The following is a 27,463-nucleotide window of genomic DNA, read 5'->3' as shown; positions in this document are numbered from 1 at the left end:
CAAGCATTATGGGCTAAGATTCGTAGAGAGAATCATGATCAAGCATTAGGTGGTGACTGGGCTGCTATAATTGCCGCGGATACAGCTCAAGTGGGTGGTGCTAAGCCTGATCCTTTAATTTCAGAACTCCCTGGTAGGATTATTACATTAATGAAAACAATGATGCCTGCCTTGAGAGTTAACTGGGATAAATTAGCAGCATGCAAACAAAAGAAAGATGAGAGTGTCTCTGATTTCTTTCCTCGTTTCGAGGAGACATTTATTGATCACAGTGGTCAAGATATGGCTACAGCGGGTGGTCAGCGATTATTTGTGGACAAATTTGTATTTAATTTGCTTTCCGAGTTGTCACACAAATTGAAAGATTCTGAAAGTTCATGGGCTGTTTCTTCTTCTGCCCAGATATTGGCTACTGCACAATATTATGAAAATAGAGATAAAGAAGAAAGAGAAAAGCAAGAGAAAAAGACGAAAGAATTGAAAACAAAGGTTCTCTTGCAACAAGCTTATCCTCCTCGCTATGTTCAGCCTCAGTTTCAACAGCCTCCGCAGTTTCAGAGGTTGTATCAAAAACCTGAGTCATATATCCCGCGACCTTTATTAGGACCCAATCAATGTGCCTATTGTAGAGAAGAAGGTCATTTTAAGAGTAGTTGTCCGGTTTTACTGCAGCGCAGTGAAGCATTATCTGCTCCACGAGGTCATGGTGGCCTCCAGTCAGCAAACAGAGGTAGTGGTCGAGGTATGTCGACTCAAGAACAGCATTCCCTTCCTTCTCCTAAATCCGTGAATTATTTTGATCAACAAAATATTAGGTCTACACAGTATTACAATGAGGATTGTTATGTTGAAGGCGAGAATGATGGTCTTCACACTAACTAGGACAGCCATGGACAAAGTAAGGGAGTTGTGTCGATTCCAGTAGATCAGAATGGACCCTATGTTCATGTCACTACAATGGGTGTTTCAGAGCCATTTCTCCTACATACTGGTGCGATGAGAAGTTCTATCATTCATTCCAAACTCCCTGGGGCACCTTTGTCTGGCTTAACAAATGTTTCTGTAGGATTTTCTGGCGCCCCTGTTCGTAATCCGGTTTCTTGCCCTTTGCTTATTTCAATTGGCCCTTATGATTTGGAAGCTCCGCTTCTTTTGACGAATGGTTGCGGTGAAAATCTGTTGGGGTTGGACTTATTGAAAAGAATGCATGCCACGGTATATTGTTCTCCTTCTGGTGTACATCTTACTTTAGGACAGAAACTGATTTCTCCAATGTATTTGTCCAAAGATCAATTTCCACCTGAATTGCTTTCTCTCCCGACAACGCTTTGGGCCACGGGTCCGAACGATGTGGGTTGTCTTGAGATTCCACCTTATGTTGTCACTCTTAAGCCTAATGTTGAATTGCCACGTATTCCGCAGGATAGAATTTCCACTGAAGGTGAAAAAGCGCTTCTGGAAATTATTCATGATTTGATTCAGAAGGGTGTGGTTGAGGAAACAAGAGGAAACATATGCAATAGTCCTATTCTTCCTGTTCTTAAACGCACTGATCCTTCTCAGCCTCCTGTATATCGTTTCGTAATTGATCTTCGGGAGGTAAACAAAATTGTTGTACCACAATTCCCTGTAGTCCCAGATATCACTGCTTTGTCGACGATGATACCTTCCACAGCGGCTTGGTTTTCTGTTATCGATCTAAAGAATGCCTTCTTTAGTATTCCCATTGCTGAAGAGAGTAGGGATATTTTTGGCTTCTCTCTTGGAGGCCGAAGCTTCCGGTTTAAGCGCGCACCTCAGGGCTATTGTGAAAGTCCCTCTATTTACAGTCAAGCTTTAAAATTTCATCTTGATGCTTTTCATTTGCCGTCTGGTGCTGCTCTTATTCAATACATGGACGACTTGTTGATTGCTGCTGATTCAGAAGATATTTGCAAAGATGTGACTGTTGCATTGTTACGAAATCTGTTTAATCTGAATCATAAGGTTTCACCTTCAAAACTACACTATGTTCGTCGAGAGGTTACCTACTTGGGTCATCTCCTATCAAAGGAGGGACGACGATTAACCCCAGAACGAATTCAGGTGATTGCGCAAATGTCTGTGCCATCCACACAAAGGGAGGTACGTGCCTTTTTGGGCATTACTTCTTATTGTAGGCAGTGGATCCCTAACTTCTCTCTGTTGGCCAAGCCTTTGTTGGCACTCACTTTGAAAGATACACCTAAGCCCCTTCCATGGACTGACGAATGTCAGAAGAGTTTCACTAACTTGCGTACTGCTCTGTTTTCTGCTCCTGTATTGGGTACTCCCGATTAGAGTAAGCCTTTCATGCTCTACGTTTATGAAAGAGAAGGGTGTGCGTTGTCAGTTTTAACGCAACGATTTGGAGATAAGCAGCGGCCATGTGCATATTTTTCGGCTACGTCAGATCCGGTAGCTAAAGCATTACCTAGTTGTCTTAAAGCAACAGCAGCAGCAGCAATTTCTATTCGACAGTCTGCTGGAGTAGTGTTAGATAACACACTTATTGTTATAGTGCCGCATGCAGTAGATACCTTACTAAACCGAACAAAAACACAACATCTTACGAGTGCTCGTTTGTCTGGATATGAGTTGACACTTTTGGCTAGTCACGTGCACATCAAACGATGTAATACTTTAAATCCAGCTACTTTATTACCTCTTCCAGTAGACAAAGATGACCAAGAACAACATGATTGTTTCCTTCGTACTGAGGAAGAGACAAAAGGAAGAATTGACTTGAAAGATACGCCGCTAGAAAATCCGGATGGAATTCTATGGGTGGATGGTTCTTGTTTTAAGCTTCCTAATGGAGATACAGTTTCAGCCTATGCTGTTACTACTTTACATACAGTTATGGAAACCGCACGTATCAGACACAATTCAGCTCACGCAGCAGAACTGATAGCTTTGACGAGAGCCTGCGTGTTGTCCAAAGGAAAAAGGGTGAATGTGTACACTGACAGTCAATACGTCTTTGGTGTGGCGTTCAATTTTGGGCGACTTTGGAAAGAGGATTCCTTACTTCCCATGGCACTAAAATACAACATGGTCAATTAGTGACTGATCTTCTTGAGTCACTTTCTTTGCCTATCCAAATAGCAATTGTGAAGTGTAGTGCGCACAAAAAGATTACTGACGATGTTGGTCGAGGAAATGCATTTGCAGATGAAGTAGCGAAAAAGACAGCGAGAGATGCTACAAATCGAATGTATGTTGCGGGTCCTGCGAATTGGGTTAGAGAGAGAGGAATGTATGAGGATACAGTGGAAAGTGTAAGATCGATTCAGAAAGAAGCTACAGAGAAAGAATTGAGCAAGTGGAAAGAAAGTAAAGGAATGTTGGATGAGATGGGATGTTGGGTGGAATTGTCTGAGCACCAACGTTAGCTGTTACCAGACGCCTATGTACTGCCAGTAGTCACTATGGCGCATGGTCCAGCCCACTTAAGTGCGAAAGGTATATGCAAGCTTCTGGTTCCAGTGTGGCAGAATGAAGAAATCCCAAAGTGTGCAGACAATGTGGTGAAACATTGTATTGTTTGTTTGATGTACAATCCGGGAAAGGGAACCCCAACTCCAGCAGGTCACTTTACTCCTCCGACATATCCATTTGAGGTGTTGCAGATCGATTACATTCATATGGAGCGATGCAACAACCTCAAATACGTTCTGGTGGTAGTATGCGCCTCTTCTAGATGGATAGAAGCGTACCCCCTAAAAGACAACACAGCCTTATCCACAGCTAAGGTTCTACTAAAAGAATTTTTCCCAGGTTTGGTTTGCCGCGCATTGTCTGGAGTGACAATGGGAGCGAATTTGTGGGCCAGGTCATGCAAAAAGTTTGTGCGGGTCTTGGTATCAAGCAAAAGTTCCATGCGGCAAACCATCCACAGTCAGCGGGTTTAGTAGAATGTTACAATGGTACACTAAAGCTCAAACTAGCGAAAGTTCAGGCTAGTACAGGACTTAGTTGGCCTGATGCTTTACCATTGGCTCTTCTGTCCACCAGAACTGCAGTACACTCTCGTTTGGGACTTAGCCCTTACGAAGTGGTTTTTGGACGCCCAGCTAATGTATGGGGAGTACCTCGGCCTAAGAAATACTCAGACTTACCATATCCAATGTTAATTGACTACTTGCATGACCTTACGACTAAATTGCGTGTTCTCCATCAACAGGTTCAAAGTGCTTTGCCGGAGGTTTCCACAGACCCAGGTCATTCCATTCGGCCAGGTGACTGGGTCTGGACAAAGAACTTCCAAAGGACGAAAAATTTGGAACCCAGGTGGAGAGAGCCTCGAATGGTTTTGCTCACCACGAGAACAGCAGTAAAAGTCGAAGGAAAGAAAAATTGGATTCACGGTGTGCATTGCAAGAAAGTGCCTTTGCCTCTTCCGTTCGATCAGTGGGTACGTAAAGGCATTAGAGACTCTGAGAGCGAAAAGGTTCCACGATTTGTACCTTTTAGTGATGCACGCCTGAATGGAACATTGTCTGAGAAAGAGGACGACGACATTCTTCAGGAAGCAATACCACCACATCGTCGCTTGAATACGACCAATCCACGAACATTGTTCCGAGACCAAACTGTACCTGATAAAGAACACTATAATCTAAGGCCTAGACTAAAGAACACTTAAGATTTCTCTCTCCTATGTAGTATTCTGTCTCGGTTGCAGGGTCACGGTAGGAGTCTTGGTTGCGACCTGAGTAGTGGCAATAGGCCTGCAGGACTTGCAGTGTCATAGGACAGCAGACAATCGTGATTAAGTGATTGAGGAAGATTACCGTGAGCATCCACTTAGAAAGATGGAGACTACATTAGGTAAAAGAGAAAGTAAAGATAAAATGAATCATTGTAAAGAAATGTATAGTCGTTGTGGTATTGCTTTATGTATTATTATATTATTGTGTATTCTTTTGGCGTGTATAAATTGGATTGTTATTGCTCTGCAGCGAAAAGTTGTCTCTCCTTCTACCTCTTCATCTTCTTCTACTGTCTCTCCACATCTATTTCATACACTTCCTCAACTTGAACTCATTAGAAGAACCGAATATTACAACAATTAATTTGTCCATTTATTACATCAACATCAATTAGTGATACATACAATAAACTGTTGTGTGTGTGGACTTATGCCACATACCGTAGAAAAAGGAATGCCATATTTAGTTCTTCCGTTCTCCTATGAAGGTTCTGCTTGGGCTTATTTTGTTTTCTTCTCCAATGCCTATCAAAGCAAATTCAGACGATCCATTAGTTCACATATTGGTGATCCAGATTTTAGTCATAGTTCATTGATAAAGGGAATGGTAGCTATGGATAAAATCATGGAAAATAGTAAGATCTCAGTTGACGAAAGAAAAGCGTACACTAACTGGAACGTCACCCATTATGTCACTAGCCTTAGTGATAAAGTTAAGAAAGGAAAATCTTCACCAATTTGGACTATACCACATCAGGGCAATTTCTGTCTACAGATAAATGGTCAGTCTGCTGACACCGTACAAAGAAATAGCTGTTCCCACACATACATCTACTCCTCTAAAAATTCACCGCCTCTAGTACTATCTCAGGGTACATATTTCATCTGTTACAATAGGGCTTACACGTGGTTGCCTACTGGTTTTTCTGGTACCTGCTATATAGCTTTCCTTCTTCCCCCTACATACACCGCTTCTGCAAATCATCATCGAAACAAATATGGCAGAGGGATTATTAATTCCAAGGACACAGCAGGACAAGAGGGAGGAGATTTCCTCAAAGGATTTCTTCCTTTTTGGGGTCCAATGGCCAACAGCAGAAATATAAGGCAACTGGTTCGTGTCGTAGAAACCACCATAGACATCACTGTAGGAGCCTTAAGTAATATCACGGCAGAACTACAGGCAGATCGTCTTATGACTTTACAAAATCGAGTTGCCTTAGACTTTGTTCTTGCAGACCGTGGTGGAGTGTGCAAATTGATCGGGTCAAGTTGCTGTATTTTCATACCTAATGACGCTCCGACAGTGTACCAAGCTATCTCTAAGTTACATATAATCTCTGAGTCAATTCATCAGGACGAAGGAGATTGGTCATTATTGGAGTGGTTTTGGGGACTACTGTCCAAATGGGGTTGGAAGATATTGACGTTCCTTGGAGTAGTTCTAGCCATCGTATTCTCTTGTTGCCTTTGTATGCACTGTGGCCCCGCCATCTGCGACCTTTGTGCTACTATGTACATTCCTAAACCCAAGTGACAAAGAGCAGAGAATATCAGAATGATGCTACAGCAACAGCTCGACGACCTCATGGCCATCGACATTGACTCAGATTAATGTGAGTCTGAGTATCTTGCCTGAGTTCTGGCAAAAGGAGGGTCTGAGGAACTTCGATTTTCGCTCGTGATCATATCGACCCGCCATTTTGTGCTCCGCCGCCATTTTGTGTTGCCCTCACTCAGGCAGCACGACGATCGAAGTCTTTTTCTGCTTTTCCTGCAATAGTGTGTCTAAATAACCTTGTGCCTCTGTTTACAAAAGCTGGTGTTAGAGACTGGCTGAATACACTAATCCCTGTCTGGTTTTCCTAATCCCTGTCTCAACTATCTGTTGGTTCACACTATTCTCTTCTGATTTTATCTTATCGTCTGGCCTTCACTGTCCTCTGCTAGCATTCTCTCGTTTCACAACTGTCCTCCAACACACACAAACGTATCTCGCCACCTGCAAGTTAGTTGCAGATCTGTTAATGAATTAGTTCAAGGGAGGGATGACAAACACAGTTGGAGGAGAGCCTTCTTCGAGTCATCTGAGACTTTGTTTTCAAACCTTTTCTATTGGTTTTGTCCTGTTTTCCAACTTTTCTTATTGGCTCTTTTTTTATATGTTTTAGGTGTGTCCTTAGTTAATGTATATGTCACATATATACTATATAAGATTGTGTGCCACGGAGTAAAGTGGCAGTCTCCTGAGAACATACTGTGTGTACTTCTAGGACAACTGTACTAGCTGCAGCTAATAAATCTGATCTTTTACACCGACAGAGTGTCCCCGTGTCTCTGTGTAGCTAAGCAGGAGAACCCAGGAGATTAAGGCGTACCCTGCGCTGCCAGGACCAAAAGGTTCTGGTTCTTCAGATTGACTGTTTACAGTTTCACTTCAAGACAAGTACCTGCTGTTATGTTTAATTTCATTATTGCAAGATTATGCCTGCAATGTTTAGACAGCAGTAGTTATTTTTTCTACTTGCATTCTTTCATTTATATTGCGTATGTTGTTGAGTTTGTAAGAGTGTTTATTATGGTTGTGTCACAGTGTGGCTGCAAGAAGGAGTCAGTGGATCCATAAAATGAATGCATGAGTGCAAATATGAGTGACAAAGTGCATGTATGATGACTTATTCAATGCCTAAACCCGTCAGTGAAACAGAAGACACTTTCAATCATAAGCCATACGTATTGGCATATGCCAGTGCTTGTTGAACAAATTCTTGCATTAAAAAGGAGGGATGGCTCATTTCAACCAAGCGTTGCATATATGGAGCGTTTCCTAGAAGTTTTGGGGAAATTCATAAAATTTCCTTTGTAGAAAGACTTGATCAATCAAAAGCAGGGGCGCCAAGTTGGCAAAGCCTGTCTGTAAGCTCGGAGCTGGTGTCCGGGGCATCGAGGTGGTCTGGAGAGTGGGGTCCTCCGGCGGCCCTTAGCTGTGAGTTATGGGAGGCCACCACATGCCGCAGTGGAGAAAAGCACCAAAGACCATGGGGTGAAAAAGTTCACCTCCCCCTCCGAGAACAACTATTGGAAGGCCCTCAAGTCCACGATTGTGCAGTGAGTCCCACAGCGCCTGCGAGGCCAACCTGAGAGCCCAGCCTGAGACCAGCCTGAGAGGACAGCCTGAGAGGCTAGCCTGAGAGGCCAGCCTGATAGACCAGTCTGAGAGGCCAGCCTGAGAGACCAGCCTGAGAGGCTAGCCTGAGAGGCCAGCCTGAGAGACCAGTCTGAGAGGACAGCCAGCTCCGAGTTAGGCCCTGTACTGCACAGGTGAAACTCAACGGACCTGCTCGAAGTGGGCCCCTAAAGTGCAGACAGATGGAGAGCAACTGCAGTGCTGCCTGTGCGCGGGCGGTGCGCCAGGTGTCGGGCTCATTGGGGGCCCACCTCTGAATCGACCCAAGTCTGGACCGTGTAAACGTACGCAGACTTTTGGGGCAATTGAGCGGGGGAAGGAAAGGGTGGGAACGGCGGGGAGGGAGACCTGTGTGAGAAACAAGGAAACACCATGAGAATCGAACCATAACCCTTTCCTCTCTGTGGGGTGGTAACTCTTCTGCCTTAATATTAGGGGTGGGCGGAATTTGCGATAGCGACTTTCGCAAATTATCGTGAAAATGTTAAAAATCTCCGCAAACAAGCGGAAATATCGCGAAAATGCGGAAGTTTTTTTCCCGCCAGTTCGCGATATTTTTTGCATGGTTGCGGGTCGCTAACTTACCCCTGCGGTTGCTCGCGGGCGCGGCCATCTTGTTTTCAGTTGTCTCGCAGTGCATGATCGCGAGAAAAAAGACGTGATCGCGCAACGCATGACGTCACTGCGGACGCGAACTGTCGCGAGACAGCGCAAATGGCTAAAACAATACAACATCTCATGGAGAACACGACCGGATCGGGAAAACTTGTCGGCGAACGCGGGGATTCAGGTAAGGCGATCGCACGCGCGCGAGAATGTATTATTTTACAGCGCGAACAAGAACCAAATTATCGCAAAGCTGCGGAATGCGGAAATTTTGACATTTCCGCGCTCTCCGCGAAACGCGGAAATGCCAAATTATCGCAAATTCCGCGAACGGAACGGAAATTTTGCCCAGGCCTGCTTAATATCGCAAAATACATCGGCATAGGGCTCATAACATGGAGGCAGTGCCACGTCTTTCTAGGCTGCAGTGGCTATATGTTGAATGGTGGCTAAGAGTCTCAATGGCCGTGACAGCATTGGGGTGCAATAGTTTCTGTAGTACTCAGAGTCGAAACTCAACTTCTTTTGAGCACACCTTATCATTGGGTCGTGCTTCTGGAGCCAAGGCAGACCTAGAATAACTCCGTACTGTGGGGCGTGTATTATACAAAACGATAACGTCTCTCGATGATAGTCCTCATAGAGCAGCTCATACTCCAGAGTGTTGTGTTTGATGGGTCCGGTTTCCAATTCTTGACCGTCCACTGCGTACACTTTCTCCGGAATGGATCTAGGAACAAGTTGCACTCCCAGACGTTGCGCCTCTTTTTTATCCATGAAGCAGCCGGTGGCTCCTGAGTCCATCATTGCCTGGATGCGCTTGTTTTCATTTCCTATCTTGATTGTCAAAGATATGAAGAAGTGATCTGTTTTAGCGGATACACAAGCATCCACGGAAGGGATGGTACATACGCTTGAGGATTTTCCTTCCTTCTTCCTCAAGCCCTGCCGTTTCCCTCCTCTTTTTCGGTGTTGAGGGCAGCCGTTTGCCCTATCCTGCCCCTACCATACTTGGGTTTTACCGGACATTCCCGGAGGAAATGCCCCTTTTTCCCACAATAGAGACACAATCCTTGCTTGCGGCGATGGTCCCTTTCGCTTAGCGTTAGCGATGCTCTCCCCGTTCCGATGTCCGTCGGTTCGGGCTGGGTAGCCGCCTTTTCAGGAAAGGAGGCCCAGTCACCGTACATGGCGCTTCTCTCTTTCTTTTTGTGTTCCCCTCGACGTTCTCTTAGTCGGTGGTCCAGCCGGAGCGTGAGGTCGATAAGGGCGGTACACTTGCGGGGTTGAGGATCGATTTGGGCTAACACGTCCTTTAGCTCCTCCGTGAGCCCATGATAGAATATAGCCGATTGCTTCGATTCCGGCCAGTCGGTTTCTGCGACTAATCTTCGGAAGCTATTTAAGTAGATAACCAAATCAGAGGATCCTTGACGTAGTTCCAACAGGTCCCTATCTGCTGAGAACGTTTCGGCCCTTCTATCGAACGTCTTTTCGAAGTTTTCACGGAACTCGTCCCAATCATACAGCTTTGGGTCGTCTCTCCATACTATGGGAACTGCCCATTGTGCTGCCTCTCCACCCAGATACGAGATCAAAAATGCCACTCTTGCTTGATTGCTATTGAACATCTTTGGCTTGCAATTGAAGTGAAGGAGGACCTGGGTAAGGAACACTTGCACCTTCTTATTGTCTCCATAAAACCTCTCTGGAGGTGCTAACTGGATTTGTGCTGGCATCTCCACCACCACGGACGGTGGGTGTGGAAGGGGTTTCTCTGAAGTTTATCTACTCGGGAATGGAGGGCTGCTGTCTCCTGACGTGACGCGGTCAGTTCCGCTTGGACAAGCGCTAAGGCCTCGACTACGTCCTCTAATGTGACACAACCAAGAGCAGACCGATTTGTGGGCCGAATATTCTGTCGGGCTCTCCGGTTCCGTGTCCTCGGGGCTGTGTCGATGCTCAATGGTGGCCCAGCCAGCTCCGAGTTATGCCCTGTACTGCACAGGTGAAACTCAACGGACCTGCTCGAAGTGGGCCCCTAAAGTGCAGACAGATGGAGAGCAACTGCAGTGCTGCCTGTGCGCGGGCGGTGCGCCAGGTGTCGGGCTCATTGGTGGCCCACCTCTGAATCGACCCAAGTCTGGACCATGTAAACGTAAGCAGACTTTTGGGGCAATTGAGCGGGGGAAGGAAAGGGTGGGAACTGCGGGGAGGGAGATCTGTGTGAGAAACAAGAAAACACCATGAGAATCGAACCATAACCCTTTCCTCTCTTACTCAATTCCCTGACCCCCTCATTCTCCCTTTCCTACCTGCAAAGGAAAAGAACGATGTCTCAACACACTTCAAAGGAGAGAAGAGGAAAACCCCTACAGAGCGCGGCTCCGATACCCTGGGCCAGCTTGGCTATTCCTTATTTGTTTCTTCCTCTTTTCTCTCACTCCTGTGGTTACTAAGAAAGAAACAAGATACATACAAAAGGAAGGCAAGAAAGACACTGAGGACAAACTTGATAACAGGGTACCGTATCAGGTATGAACATGTATGGTGCTGAAACAGAGAAGCAAATCGTTAGCCATCACGTTCCTTCTCTCACAGTTGTGCACTCCATATCCCATAATGCCATTCGGTTCCCTGCAATCCAGGCACTCTGACGTAGTTGTACGATATAAACTATGTTAAATCCACACGACCGTAATGCACAAAATTGTCTTGCACTATGCCTCAGCATCCTGACACAAAATGTATATTTATACAGTCTCGTTAGGCCTGCTGAAAGCAGGGGCCACACTCACACATCCTCATACTCTGGCGATCTCTAGGACAATCGCGGGGGCATTCTCTCACCCTGCATGAAACCGAACGCGGTTTCTCCAACAGGGTCAGTAGCAGCCCAGGCACCTCTATGTGTGCCAACACTCCCCTGCAATGTGACCTCGCTAGACGCAGTCGCAGCCAACAGGGGAGTCACTGGAAACCGAGGATACTATCCCGGTTTAACAATAAGACAGCGGTCTGAACGTTGGGTCCATTGACACTCTTACCACCACCGGAGCAAAGAAAGAAGCGTCCTGCTTCTCCGTGAAGTAGGTTAATTAATCGGCAGCGCGGTCCGGATTGCAGGGTCTTTTATTTCCTGCTTCCTGAATCGCCGCTGTCTCACGCGCAACGTGCCACGCATTGCCTGGTGGGTAGTGTAGTCCCGGTCTATCACGCGTATCGCTGCTTCTGGGTAGAGGAGCAGCTAGCGCGATTGCCGGTTTCAAGGACCTGACACCAGGAACCCGAGTGCTGAGAGGCCAGTTGAGACCCCGGCACCCTTGGACAACAAAAGAGTGGCAGAGGCTGTGCTGTGCACATGGTGCAGCCTAGGTGTTTTGGACATTGCAATACCAACATGGGAACTGCATCAGTGGGGGCGGAGGTAGGAAGAATCAATTGTGCACCAGTGTGATCACTTGTGGGAGACCGCTGGATGACCGGGCATCCATGTGCAGGAGTGCCTGGCACTGTAGACCTGGAGTAGGTGGTGAGGCTGAGGATTGGCCAGATGTGAGCTGCAACTTGAGTGCAACGCAGACATACATATTGGTGAGATGAGAAGCCTTGCGTGCCATCAACCGCTCTGCTCAACCGGAGGGTCTGGGGATAAGGCCAGGGGTTCTTGTTCACTCCCAGGGACACCAGACCATGGCACTACAACACATAGTGGAAATTATGAGCACCTAATGATACCTGCAGGGGGGCTAACATTAGACATACAGGCCAGAGGGGTTGGGATGTAGGTGGGCCCCATCATGGGCCAGTTAAGTGGTTGTTGGCCCTCTGTGGGAGTCCCTGGCCCTGCGTCTATTAGTGGTTGTGGCAGAAGTGACACGGCCGGGCAATCTTCTTGCTGTCTCCTGAACTCACCCAGGGTCTGCTTCGGGACCTAAAGCCCTTCCTAACAACTTGTAGACTGTATGGGACTTGGAATCAACTGAAGTTCTGTGAGTCATGCTGCACAAACCAGACTAGCAATAGTGACCATTCTGGGGCTGGACAAGGGTTCCACTCATACTCCACATAGAGACCTGTCCAAGGCCTTGGACTCATAGTGTGCCACTCATACTCCACATAGAGACCTGTCCAAGGCCTTGGTCCCATTAGCTTACTGGCATCAAACCGCAACTTTCATAAATAACATGGGGAAAGGTAAATTACTGTAGCACTCCACACAAGGGCTGATTTATAAATTCAATAAACTTGCCCTAGCCCTGCCAAAGGACCCATCTGAAGCGGCGGCCACCACATGACCCATCTCTGGACTACACAAGCTCTATTTTTTTTCAACTGTTTTTATTTATTTATTTAAGAATCAGCCAAAAATCAGCAGGTATATCTCATGTGTTACAAATTTAGCATCATGATAATTAAACATTATTGGTAGAAATGCAGAATTTACAATATACGCAGGTAAGTATGCCTACAAGGGATCAATTAAAAAAATTCTTGATGGATGGAACACTTTGGTTGGTACACCCCCAGCAGTAGAAGAGCAGGACTTCTGCTGCATCGCTGATGGCTATGCTCTTCCCCAAGTGCAACCTTTGCATCATACACTTCACATACTACACGCCAGATAGGTTGTTCAGGTATGGGTTTTGCACAGATGCACACTATACGCTGCAGATCTGATCGAGCCAACTTCCTACATTGTCCTGGTGGTGCCCTCATGTTCACTTCTTTTGAATTAAGATGACAACTATCCTCACCATTATGATATCTGAGTCCGTTCCACGCAGATCGCGATACAGAAAACAGCGAAAACCAGCCACAGGCCTGCAATCGACATGTGGGAAAATGCACTACAAAAGTTGGGGAAAAAAACACATTCAAAAGCCAAACAACAGCGAAGCATAATGGAGGCAGCCGGAGCAAGTGCAGAGGACAACCAGAACCCCACAAACCCCCCGGAGGACCAGCCTGGGGCCTCGGGGACAGGGAAGGGCAAGGAGAAGTAGAGTAGGAAGAAAAGGTTCAGTCCGCAGGAAAATAGGATTCTGATAATGGAGGTGATAGACCACCATCAACTACTGTTCGTCACCTCCACTGTGTCACTGGGAACCAAAGATGGAATATGGCAGACCATCGTGGACAAGGTGAATGCAGTCGGAGTGCTGAAGAGGACAATGGACGAGTTCAAGAGGCGCTGGAATGGTGTCCAGTGCAAAACCAAGCAGAAACTCGCCAACAACCGGAAGGCAGCAATGTAGGCAGGAGGTGGGAGCCCAGCGCCACAGGAGGAGCTGGACGAGATTGAGGAAATGGTGTCCACAGTCATCAGTGGGGAGACGGTGGCAGGAGTCGGGGCCCGGACACTGCTCACTATGACAGGACACAACAGCAACAGGGTGAGTAATGACCAGGGACTGGGGGGCCAAGTTGGGCACAATGGCACACATGCACAAGTAAGCATAGCACATCTGCAGACAAACCATGCCCCAGACCCCCAACTCCCACCAAGAGACCAATGCACCCAAGTATGCAACATATTAGCACTGTATAAGCACAGACGTCAGAGACACACCGCATGTTAGGGATTAGGGGCAGCCAAATCAGAGCTGCAGGGGCGACTCCCCCAAAATGCGGCACACACACATCACCTGCAGAGCACATCAACATCTACAACCATGTGGCACAATCCGCAACACGTCCACCACAGAACAGAGGACATAACTGGTATCGCTTGTGTGCAGAAACTGGCCAATCACATGTGGCATAGCAGGGAAATCTGATTTGACAATGTACAAGTACAAACACACATCTGTGATGTTGTCAGAATGTCCACTGTCCCGCACCATATAGGCAGCTCCCCACGTACACTGGCATGCTGTCTGAATGTAAACTTGTACAAAGCGAGAACATACATGTGAACACAATGTTAAACTGTATCTCCCCATCATATTGCAGAGGGAAATTTAACACCTCCTGCGGAGGAGTCCCAACCTCTCCTCTGATGATGAAGAGGACCATGACACCTTTGACCCCAACGCCCTCCAACAGCTTATTGAGAGCCTCCGCAGCCCACATCCAGGACAAGGGCAGCACAGTTGCTACGAGGAGAACCCTCCCCCTGCACCGTACACACAGGAAGCAGCACCCACCACCACGGCTGCCTCCCAGGACCCCCACGATGAACACAAGGCCTTCCAACGCAGTGTGTTGGGGTGCCAGGAGAAGCTGGCTGAACAGGTGCAGGTGGGGTTCGACCCTATGGCAGACAAACTAGACGCCATACGTGGGTGCCTAAGTCCCATCAAGGACCACTCACAGTCCCTAACGGACACCGACAGTCCACTCCATGCCCTCCAACAAACCATGGCTGACATCGCCAGAGTCCTGACTCTGCGACAAGAATGACTGTCTAGTCAGAGTGGCTCCAGTGAGCTCGCCCGGGAGTTGGGACTCATGCGGAGGCTCATGGAGAACATGGAGCGGACGCGCGTGGAAAGATCGTCTGCCACGGCTGCACACGAGCGAGAGGTAGCTGGGTCCCTCAATGCCATAAAGACCCTCCTCATGGCATTGCTGCCACAAGGCCTGGTGCTGAGGCATACTGCTGCTACCCCTCCATCCACATCCCTGGCCCCTGATGTGTCAGTGCCACACAGTGCTGGGGACAGAACACCACCACCCACACGTGAGGCACCTGAAACAGCAGAGGACGAAGATGTAGATGAATCTGCATTTGTGTTCAGAAGGAAGCAATAGCGTCCATCTATGCCATATGGCCTGTTTCTGATAGGTTCTGCCCTCTGCATCATCACCTTCCACTGTCCCCCGATGCACTCTGCGACACTCACCTTGGACCTCGACGGTAACTAGTCACAATATCGAGAAAAGAAATATCAACTGGACAGAATATTGAGTTTATTATATAGAATGGACAGAATATCGAATTGCAAAAATATAGCGGTGCAGAATATCGAAATGCAGGTAAGAAATATCGATTTCCATTATATCGAAGTTAGTAATATCGATTTTTTTTTTTAGTGTTTTAAGTGTTCGTATATGTGTTTAAAGTATGTATTATTTTTGTAATGTATGTTAGAATTTTGTAAAAGTAATGAATTTTATGTTAATTAATTTTTTTGTAATTTAATTCCGTAGCGGGTTTTGGGTTTATAGGGGAATAGGGTGAGAAGTAATTTAATTATAATATATATTTTTAGCATTATTTAGAATTAATGAATCATATGTTAAAAAGTTTTTTGCGTAATTTAATTCTGTAGCGGGTTGTGGGTTTATAGGGGAATAGGGTGGGAAGTAATTGAATTGAAATTAATTAATGTATTATTTTATTACTTAATAAATTAATATTTAATAATGTATATTGTTAATTAAGTTAATTAATGTACTATTGATTAATTAATAATCGATTAATAACAATGAATAGTTCATTGGTAATTGTTAATTGTGTAATTTGTTTTATTAATTAGATATTAATTATTAAAAATGTATTTGTAAATATATTAATTAATTATATTGTTAATTCTAATTAATTAATTGTTAATTATGTTAATGTATTAATATGTTACAACATTGTAGGTGATGCTTGTAGGGGAAAACGGTGGAAGGTAAATACATTTTTACAAAATAATTAATTGTTAATTAATGTTAATTATATTACAGGAGTGGGTATATTAAATAATTCCCCTACGCTATCCAACACTTTCCTTACTGTTGCACTCACTGGAGTGGGAAATAATAATTTTTACCCTCCCGCTATCCAACGCTTTCCCTACTGTTGCACTCACTGGAGTAGGAATAATAATAGTAAATTTTAACCTACCGCTATCCTACGCTAAAAATATTGAACATTTTTAAATATTATTAAGTTAATATATATGTATTAAAAAATAAAAAAGGCATGTTTATTTTTATTTTTACTTACATTCATTATTTATAAATTTTAAGGTTATTTAAGTATTTTTAAGTATGTTTTACTTAATTATATTTATTATTTCATTAATTGTATTACTTTTAAGACATTTAAAAAATTCGATATTTTAACAAACTATATTATTTACAACGATATTTTGGATTCAATATTTTTGTACTTTACTGTTTGTAGATAGGAGTTCGATATTCTGGTAGTCGATATTTTGTCACAAATATTTTTGCAGGTCGTTATTTAGCTACTCGATATTCTGTCGGTGATTCGACCTCGACATGGTCCACCATATTCTGTTTGGTCACCAATGACACAGCTGTCAGACTGTGGACAGGACTCCCCCTCTTTTGATGTACTTGTCATTCCCTGAAGGACTCTGGCTGGCCCTCCACAGGCTGTCAATGTGGCATGGGGTTTGCATGGCCCTGTACTGCTCCAGCTACGACTCTATTGAATGTGCATTAAACATTCATTGTCACACCGATGTGTCATGTCTATGATCTTGCAAGTGTGGAGGTATGGATGTATGTAGGGTCAATGATTTTCCCTTACGTCCATGTTGCTCATGTTGTGGGACTTGGGTCACAGGGTGACACATTGCCGATTGTGTTAAGGGTGGCACCGACACTAGAACAGAGACACACGCATTTGTGACTTCCCTGTCCAGCCCAGGATATAAGCATGTCCAGAGCCCCGGGGTCACTGACTGTTCACACCCTTTCGCTGGAATGGCATGCGCCAGGCCAGCCCACTCGGCTTACACTCACAGGGGACGACGACAACGCTACATGTTCCAGGTCACCCCTGTAGGGATCTGTTGCTCATGGTTTCATGGTGTTGATGTGTATTTAAGCCTGGGCAGTAAATTTCGTTCCGCTTGCGGAATTTGGGTAATTTCGCGTTCCGCGGAGAACGCAAAATTGCCCAAAATTCTGCTTTCCGCGACTTTGCGATATTTTTAGCTTGTTCGCGTTCTCAAAATGCGTGTTCGCGAGATATTTCTCCCCGAGCACGCAAACAGCGATTGTGAACAGGAAAAAAGCATCGCGAACAAGCAATTCCGCGTGTTCGCGGAATTTCTACGTGTTCGCAGAGATTTTTTACCGTTTCGCATAGATTTGCGTAACGCGATTACGCAAATTCCGGCCACCCCTATGTGTATTCTCTTTGTTCAAGGGAGGGGGGGCGGGTGGTGCGGTCCGGGGGGGGGGGGGGGGGGTAGCGGTGGGTGTTGTTGCCCTTTTGGGGCTCTGGGCTGCATGTTCAGTTGCTCGGGGGCATCTGTTGTTCTTCATGTTTGGCTATGGGCTGTGCTCTCTTGGCTGCTGCTGGTTGTTGTCCAACTTTACACCAGGTCAGAGCAGGTGTTAGTTTCCTGCTGCTAACACGCCTTCTCGCCTGTTTTGTTATCTTTTTGCCGATCTAGCTGGTCGTTGAGAATGTTGTGGAGTGGTGTTGTCGCAGCTTTTTGCTCGGGAACGCCTACTCTGCATCTCATTAGCGATAGTTGCTGGGGTCATCTGTGACGATATTTTTGAGTTTGCTATTGCCGGAAAACTGGTGATTTGGCCTGTTAACACTGCTTGTGAATGGGGCGGTAAATTTACCGCGAGTTTGGCTGCGATAAAGTGCTGATAACTCGGCGATAGCTCCTTGAGAATATGCCCCTATGTTTGTTAGTGGAACATGCCTAGAAAGCCTTAGCTCCTCAAGTCCTCCCCCCTCACCAGGGGCACCACATCAGCATTTATTGCCCTGTGCAGACATGGACACGATCCTGAGGGCCTCTCTAGTGCAGCTTGTTGTCAGTCATAGTTTTTCCCAACTACACAAGTAGAGTACAACAGAAATCTTGCTCCTTCCTGTAGGTAGAACAAAAGATGAGGGGTCCGATTTACAAGGCCCTTGCACCACTTTTGCGCCATTTTCAACATGGGAAAAGTGACGCAAAAGTAGCGCAAGGGGCTTGTAAATACGCCCGAGGTCTGCAGAAAACAAATACATTTGACTTTTCCCCGCTTGTCTCAAGGTCTTATTTGGAAGACCCTTTTTTTACACTCTGCAAAGTACCCAATACTGGGTTGAAGAGTGTGTTAACTTTAAAAGGTGAGGCTCTTCCTCCTTGAGATGCTTCAAGGAATGGGGCAAACCCAAGGCTTGGAAGCAATTACCTCACAGGACCCAAAGAAATAGAGGACAACACTGTTCTGATGAGGAAGTGAACAGCATCCCTTCCAATCTTGATTGTGGGGTATATATTGTCTTACTCGGTGAGGTCCAATCCTGGACAGTTTAGTTAGTTAGTGGTTTACGTTATGGGTTGGGGAGATGGGGTGTTAGTGCATGGGGATGCTTGTAAAGTCCCATTACTCAGTTTGCAATGGTTCTTGGTACTTCCTCGGGCAGATTTACAAGCCCCATGCGCCACATTTACGCCACCGTTGTATCACTTCGGTGACGCAGCGGCAGCGTAAACCATGCGCCACATTGTCCCTTATTTACAACGTGACGCATCTCCCTAGATGCGTCACGTTGCAAAGCACTGCGCCACATGAAACCTGCATTAGGTTTCATGTGGGCGTTCTGGTGCATGGGGGCGTTCCGTCGCAGGAAAGCCTCGTAAAAGTGACGCAGTGAAATCGACAAGATTTCACGGAGTCACTTTTACGTCCATGCTACGTCAAAACCCTGCGCCTGCTTGAAGCAGGCGTAAGGAGTGACACAGCATGTTAGGCATAGGGTGCACCTGAGCATTGCTAGAGCCGCGCCGCGCTTGCGACACGACTCCAGCAATGTGCCACCCTTACGCCACAGGATGCGACATGTATCGCCCGATCCTTACACCACGGTGCGCCGCATTGTAAATTCGATGCATTTGTAGTGGCGGAGGGTGGGAATGGCGTGTCACATCTTTTCTGGCGCATCCCTGCTAATTTGCAGAGATGCACCAGAACTCGTAAATCTGCCCCCCTGTTTTTTAAGTATAGGGGGAGAGGGGTATGATCCCCTCATAGATACTGTTTTTGTTCCCTTTTTTGTGAAATATATCTGTATATTTTGATTTGCAGGCTTATCATGGCCCCAATACTGTGTACTTACTTTTGTAATGCCTTCCTATTTGAATGACACTTTGGGCTTCATGTTTGAACACACTACAAGTGAGTTGATACCTGTATTGTGTTTTTCTCCACTTCCTCTGTTATTTCTCACATACGGCGACACTCGGTCTGTATGAATTTTTAGGTTAGCCACAGGGTGGGCATCCATTTGAAAAATTGACAAATCTTTGTGAGATTCTAGTGGACCTACAAGTATCTATACCTATTTAGAGCGCTTTGTCTTTCTTTATACCACATTTAGCTTTTGATATGGTTTTACAGTTGAGTTCACCCTGCATTCTTTGTTTGGGGACTTTTATCACAAAGACCTGTTATCGTGCATGCGGTTTATGGATGTTTGGACTGGTGGATTGACCTTTGGCTAACTACTGTCCTTCCGCTTCACCATTCTGCATGCTCTTGACCAACGGGTGATTCTTCTCTCCTAGTACATATTTCACGCTTTCCAGTCAGTGGTCTATTGGAACAGGCTAGTTAATACTTTTGGTGCCTATCTCACATTAAATATGTTGTATTTGTCCAGTAGTCATCAATTTCCAACATGCATTACATTTTTTCCATGTATACTATTTGCAGCCTTGAAAAAGTAATTTCTGACAAAACACACAGCTGCCTGTGACGCATAATGTAGTTCTCATCCAACACTTTATGAAAATTGATGAACTTTAAAAAGATGTCAATAAACTTTTGAACCATTTGACACTCTATGACCCAATCGATTACATATATTTTGGACTACATATTGGATGTGTGCTTCGGTATAATCACTTGAATTTTGGAATCAGGGACATATATTCTTGAATATCATTAAAACCTAGGAAGGGTGGGATCCTATGCCATGTGAGCACCATAATTTCTGTTTTATTGATACTCAACCACTCTATCTTATTCCAATTTGGATATGCGATTGTATGGCATAGCCACCATTGTATTGTTGCAAAAAGAAAAATGTATGGACAGAATGCAGAACAATGTTATACATTCACCCCAGTACAGAGCTATGGGCCTACATTTTTTTTTTGCTTCCCATGCCATTTCAGTTTGAACCCAGCCATATGCAAATCAGTCTTGACCCTGCACCCAATGGGAACAGTACAGCCCGAACTGCCAGGCCAGGTTATGCATTTGTCACCCGGTTATACCCAGACTTGGGTCCCATGCTCTCCATGCCACTGGAGTCAAGCTAGCCTGGCTGATGAGGGGTGAAACCCTGAAACCGGTCCCAGGAGGCTTGTTTCCGGTCCAGGGAAGACATGGCTTGGCAGTTCCGGCTGGACTGTTGCCATAGGTGCAGGGTCAAGACTGATTTGCATCTGGCTGGGTCGAAACTGGAATGGCATGGTGAGCAAAAAAACGATGGATTTAGGCCCAGATCTCTGTACTGGGGTGAATGTATGATATTGTGCAGCATTCTGTCCATCAATTTTTTATTTTACCATTGTATTATTAGCATAGGATAGGATGTTGATGTTGTCAGTGCAGATTATGTCAGCCAGTGGGGTCATCTAGATGTTGAAAAGGGTGGGGCTGAGAGAGATAGGAACCTTAAGGTACTCTGCAGGCAAGTTACTTGCTATTCAGCGGAAATACGTACAGCAAGTTTACCTCCCAATGGATAGGCTGTTGAAAGTGGGCGTAGCTGCTTCACCACTCTGCAAGCGATGCTCCACTCGATAGGGATTCCTTAAACACTGTTTGGCGATGCGGCAGGCTCACTGAATTTTGGGTAGCGATGCTTGCCTGCTTAGCTGCAGCTCTAGATTGGAACCTTCACAATAACCCTACGTTTGAGTTACTCCGCATTGCAGATGATGTAAATGGTGAAAGATACTAAAGAGTCCTATTGTGGCTCCGCTTGGTAGTAGCACTACGCAATAGCTCCAAAGCTTTGGAAGATATAGAGGACCCGTTTGAAGAACTGCAAGAAGGGGATGGACCTTGAATGAACCGGGAGCGACGCATGTATCGCACACGGGGATGTCCCTACACGCATGGCAAGATTTGGAGAGACTGGGCTAAATAGTGAGGATTTAAATTAAATCCATTTTCTGTGAGACCCTGGTCATTGAACAATGAGGCACATACAAGGGAAAACCACCGGCCTAACTCTAATCAGAGACTGAGGGGGTGGAGAACATATGAACGTTGCATAGGGCAGATGTGGAAACCTGTATTAATGATGAGACCAAGAGATATATATCGGTCAATATTGTCCCTAAATATTGGATTCTGAACTGTTGTTTTCATTGCAATTGAAACGGAAAACGCTAATAAAATATTTTATTTTAAAAACAGTGTGTTTTTTTCTAATGTGCAGGGCATCCACATGGACATCTTGGGCATGTTGTTCACTAAGAAAAAAACATTGAGGAAACAGGTTTATGGAGAAAGCTTTCTGGTGAGTACCGGAGTGTACTAGACTCCACTCCTGTGTGATCTAGAACATGTGGTCTCCTTTCTGCTGTCTGACAAGGTCTGTCTCAACAGCTAGTCTGCCGGCAGTCTGCACACACTCTCATGTCCCCCTCCCTGAAAGGTGTGCACTTTCCCACTCCTACCAATCTAAGCTCAGGCTTCCCTCCTACCTCTTGATTATCAGCTACCCGGAAAATATGAACCCCTGCTCAAAATGCCGGGTGTGCGGATTCCAAATTATGCGGATGTTATTGCATGCATGTGATTGCATTGCGGCAATTACCAGGTGCGATAAAGTCTGTGTCCCCAGATTAGTATCGACACTTTAAGCCTCCCAATAGTTACACGTGGGAAAATACCAAGCATCAAATAAATACCCAATCAAGCTCAATTTGTAAAGCGCGGCTAATCGCCCGTGAGGGTATCCAGGCGCTGAGAGTACTGCTGCTGAGGCTCAGTTAAACATCCAGGTCTAGAGTCCTTTTCTGAATTCCAGTTGAGAGGATGAGGGGGCATATGAGCACGGCTGAGCGATAATTATCGCTAAGCGCGCTTAGCGCTGTAATTTTTATCGACGGCTATCGCTGGTTTACATTGCAGAGATAACACGTTATTATCAACGTTTATCTCCAAGGCGATAATAAACCAGCGATAGCGCAGATTCTCCAGCAATAACGTGGGAATTCCAGCGATGAATTCCCATCGCTAAGGAAAAGGTCGCTAATAGGCAGGTGAGGATTCAGCCGTAGAATCCACCTCCCATAGAAAACAATGGCTAAGTCAGGATTTTAGCAGGTGTTAAAATCCAGCAATAATCGCGGTTAGCACAAGTTTTTTTATCGCTTCATGGGCATTGCTAAGAGGGAGAAGTTGTGTTAACGACTTCTTCCTATTACTTTTAGTGAGGAACGCCTACTTTGCATGTCATTAGCAATAAATATCGCTGACATGCAAAGAGATAAAAAAACGGCCGCTATCGTCATTAAGCTGTCGCTAACAGCTGTTAGCGACAGCTTGCTAATAGGGCGATAAAAATATCGCCGCTTTATCTGCAAAAAGTGCCGCTAAAGCGGCGATACTGCCCTTGCTAATATGCCCCGTGGTTCGTAGGTGAAGTGGGAGGTCGTACCAGGACTTTGCCATGAGGTAGGAGAAGGAACGTCCTCCATTGTTGCTGCGGCAGATGCGGGGTGGGAGAGGCAGAAGCGTATATTTTGAGATATCCAAATTTTGCTTAACTCAGAATAGATGATGAATTAATCAAGCCACTAGAGAGAAAGCCGGCCCTCCCCTGTTACCTGCATTGAGACCCTCTCCATAGGAAAGACTTCCAGGCAGGTGGCAAGTACACATCCTACCTTAACCCAGTTTCAGACTCAGGGTCTGGCATCAGTGTCACCTCACTGAAGGGGAGGGGTTTGTGAAACATCCCAGTGCTGCTTTCAATGTACCCCACACTGTCCAAGTATTTAGAAGAAGAGTAGGGGGGGCAGTCAAGGGGTCAGTGGAGCATTTCTAAGCATGCTTTCACAAAAACATAGCTAAAATCTGATGGCACTGTCATTTATAGAAAGACCATTCTCCACCAAAATCCCTTGTATGTATAAATCACCTTAAACAAGCACTGGACTGCAACAGCCTGGTTTACTGGGAAAGAGAGACCGCTTACCAGTGTCCACAACTTACAATGCTCCGATTTAAACAGAGACCCAAGAACCGGAAGTGTCTCAACCAACATGAGCTGCTCTGTGCTATGAGGCTTCCATGTTCAGGTAACAGAGTAGATCGCAGACTCCTTGTGACTCCTTGTGGCTCGACCCTGTAAGCGTGTGAAGCAAGTAGGCTGCTCTGATTGGTGGATTACTAACAGCAAAACTTCTTCACAGGTTTGGCATATTCAGAAAATTAATTGTTGCTGCGCCCTGAACAGTTCTCAGTCCTCACCATCTCGCCCCCTCAACAATGCAAACACAACTCCCAAAGCTTGAAAACAGAGGGTCTGATCAATGGCCTCAAGAAATAATGTAATACTTCACTATCTCCAGCTACTACCTGCAAGCATTATTAATTCTCTGCATCTCTAAAAGCGGACTATTCTCATCGGAAACATGTACCTAGCTTTTCTACCTATGTAGCACTTACTACCCCTGACGAGGCATCAAAGTAATTTTTCTGCCTGTAGCACGCTACTCCAGAACCCATAAAGGATTAGTGGTGAATTAATATAGTGAAATATGAAAGTATTTTGAGCATTGGATGTGGTTGTTGGTTATTTGGACTGAGAGTAATAGTGGAGGTGTAGAAGAGAGAAGGATTTAGAACTTTTCTTTGGGAGCTCATAGCAGTAGGAGGAGGCTTGAGATAAGTAAACGGGAGGTGGAGGGGAAGAGTCAGAGGGAAGGGTTTAGAAAGGCTTGTTTAGAGAGATCGGAATAGTAAAAGAGGTATGAGATTATGTAAGGCGGGGTAGAATTGGTAAGAGTCTAGAAAGGGTTATTTTGGGGATCATAGTAGTGGTATGTGGTTAGGGTGAATGAGAGAGTGGAGGTAGAGGATATATTGATAGAGGTATGGGGTGAAAAATAGGGTAGTGTATTGGAAAGAGTAATAGAAAGAGGTTTGAGAAGCCCACCAAGACCCTTGCATCCTTCTGCCCATCTCTACCAACACCCAGAGGACAACCCTGACCACCTAGTCTACCACCACAACTCAAGAGACTGCAACAACCATGCAGTCCATACTCTCCAGAGCAATCTTAGACCCCTGCCCTACCACATCTTGATCAAAGGGCTGGATTCCATCAGTGCAGCCCTCACACTGATCCTGAATGACTTAATCATCACAGCCCCCTACCAGACACCTGAAAACACGCCACAGTCCTCCCCCTCCTCAAGAAACCCTGTGCAGACCGTAGACGTGAGCCAACTACTGACCTATCTCCCTGCTACACTACCCAGCAACATTAGTGGAAAGGATGATAAACAAATGCCTAGCCACGCAAGTCTCTGACAACCACCCCCTCAACATTCCTCAACCTGGATTCAAACTCAAATACATTATAAAGACCACCCACATTGTTGCCGTGCATGACATCTGGACAGAGATGCTTTAAGGCAAGGGCAAATTGTGCAATGGCCCAGGGCCCACACCTCCCAAGGGGCCCCACGAGGAAGTGGACTTTCTCTCTTGGACCTCTGCCTATTATCTTTCTCTGGCTAAACATCTCGGCTTGTCGGCTTACCTCTATCTCCGACTCCTTCTTTTGATCCAGGTCCCAGGTAAGACATATATAAACTGTTTTTGTCTGACCCTCTTCAAGTTTAACATAATGTTTAAAATCATGCAGGATTGAGAAAGCAGGAAATGCGTAGTGAAATTCAAGAGTTCTTCCGTACCGGGTATATAAAATATGTCTTTCACTGGTCCCCCCAAATCCTTAAGAGGACTCTGCATTTGGATGAGCAGGGACTGAGGTGATAGCACGGCCCTCATCCTGTTGTATCTTTCTGCAGCCTTCAACACCGCCTCCCACCCTATGCTTATCCACAACGGCACAAAGCTGGCATCCAAGCTCCCAAACTGGAGGATTTCCTCCTTCCGGATAGACGGCACCCAGTCAATAAAACTTGCAGCCTTCACCTCGGACAATGTCGAATTCATCTGCACAGTTCCATAAGGATCCTCACTTAGCATCACTCTGTACAAAGCCCACACGACCCCACTCGACAGCATAATCCGCACCCAAGGAATCAACATCATAGCCTCTGCAGATGACACCCATCTCATACTCTCCCACACTGACAAAACCCCAAACACCAGGACCAACTTGTCTGCCTGCATGACCAAAGATGATAGATGGATGTAAACCAACTGCCTCAAACTCAACACCGACAATATGGAAATAGTAATCTTTGGCAAAGACACCTTGATCTGGGACTCCCCTTAGTGGCCGGCTGAACTCAGATCCATACCCCTTCCGGCAAGCCACGCAAACAACCTCAGAATAGTGATCGACGACCCACTCACCATGACTGGTCCTGGGAACGCAGTCTCGTATTCCTGCTTCCACAAACTCAAGATACTCAAAAAGATTTGCACCAACTATCCCATAACTGTCACTCAAGCCCTCATCACCCGCACGCTGGAATACGGCAACACACTCTATGCTGGAATCAACGCTGAACTGAGAAGAATCATCAGCAAGCTGAACTACAGCAACGCACTCTATGCTGGAATCAACGCTGAACTGAGAAGAATCATCAGCAAGCTGAACTACAGCAACGCACTCTATGATGGAATCAGCACTCAACTGAGAAGAATCATCAGCAAGCTGGACTACTGCAACGCACTCTATGCTGGAATCAACGCTCAGCTCGACAGAATCATCAGCAAGCTGGACTACAGCAACACACTCTATGCTGGAATCAGCGCTCAACTGACCAGAATCACCCGCACGCTGGACTACGGCAATGCACTCTATGCTGGAATCAACGCTCAGCTCGACAGAATCATCAGCAAGCTGGACTACAGCAACACACTCTATGCTGGAATCAGCGCTCAACTGACCAGAATCACCCGCACGCTGGACTACGGCAATGCACTCTATGCTGGAATCAACGCTCAGCTCGACAGAATCATCAGCAAGCTGGACTACGGCAACGCACTCTATGCTGGAATCAACGCTCAGCTCAACAGAATCACCAGCAAGCTTGACTACGGCAACACCCTCTATGCTGGAATCAGCGCTCAACTGACCAGAATCACCCGCACGCTGGACTACGGCAATGCACTCTATGCTGGAATCAGCGCTCAACTGACCAGAATCACCAGCAAGCTGGACTACGGCAACGCACTCTATGCTGGAATCAACGCTGAACTGAGAAGAATCATCAGCAAGCTGGACTACGGCAACGCACTCTATGCTGGAATCAACGCTGAACTGAGAAGAATCATCAGCAAGCTGAACTACAGCAACGCACTCTATGATGGAATCAACGCTCAGCTCGACAGAATCACCAGCAAGCTTGACTACGGCAACGCACTCTATGCTGGAATCAACGCTCAGCTCAACAGAATCACCAGCAAGCTTGACTACGGCAACACCCTCTATGCTGGAATCAGCGCTCAACTGACCAGAATGACCAGCAAGCTGGACTACGGCAACGCACTCTATGCTGGAGTCAACGCTCAACTGAGAAGAATCACCAGGACGCTGGACTACGGCAATGCACTCTATGCTGGAATCAGCGCTCAACTTAGAAGAATCACCAGGACGCTGGACTATGGCAACGCACTCTATGTTGGAATCACCAGCAAGCTGGACTACGGCAACGCACTCTATGCTGGAATCAACGCTCAACTGGACAGAATCACCAGGACGCTGTACTACGGCAACGCACTCTATGCTGGAATCAACGTTCAACTGAGAAGAATCATCAGCAAGTTGGACTAAGGCAACGCACTCT

This window comes from Triturus cristatus, chromosome 7, assembly GCF_964204655.1.
Source record: "Triturus cristatus chromosome 7, aTriCri1.1, whole genome shotgun sequence".
NCBI classification, from domain to species: domain Eukaryota; kingdom Metazoa; phylum Chordata; class Amphibia; order Caudata; family Salamandridae; genus Triturus; species Triturus cristatus.
Note: the sequence above shows the minus strand (reverse complement) of the source record.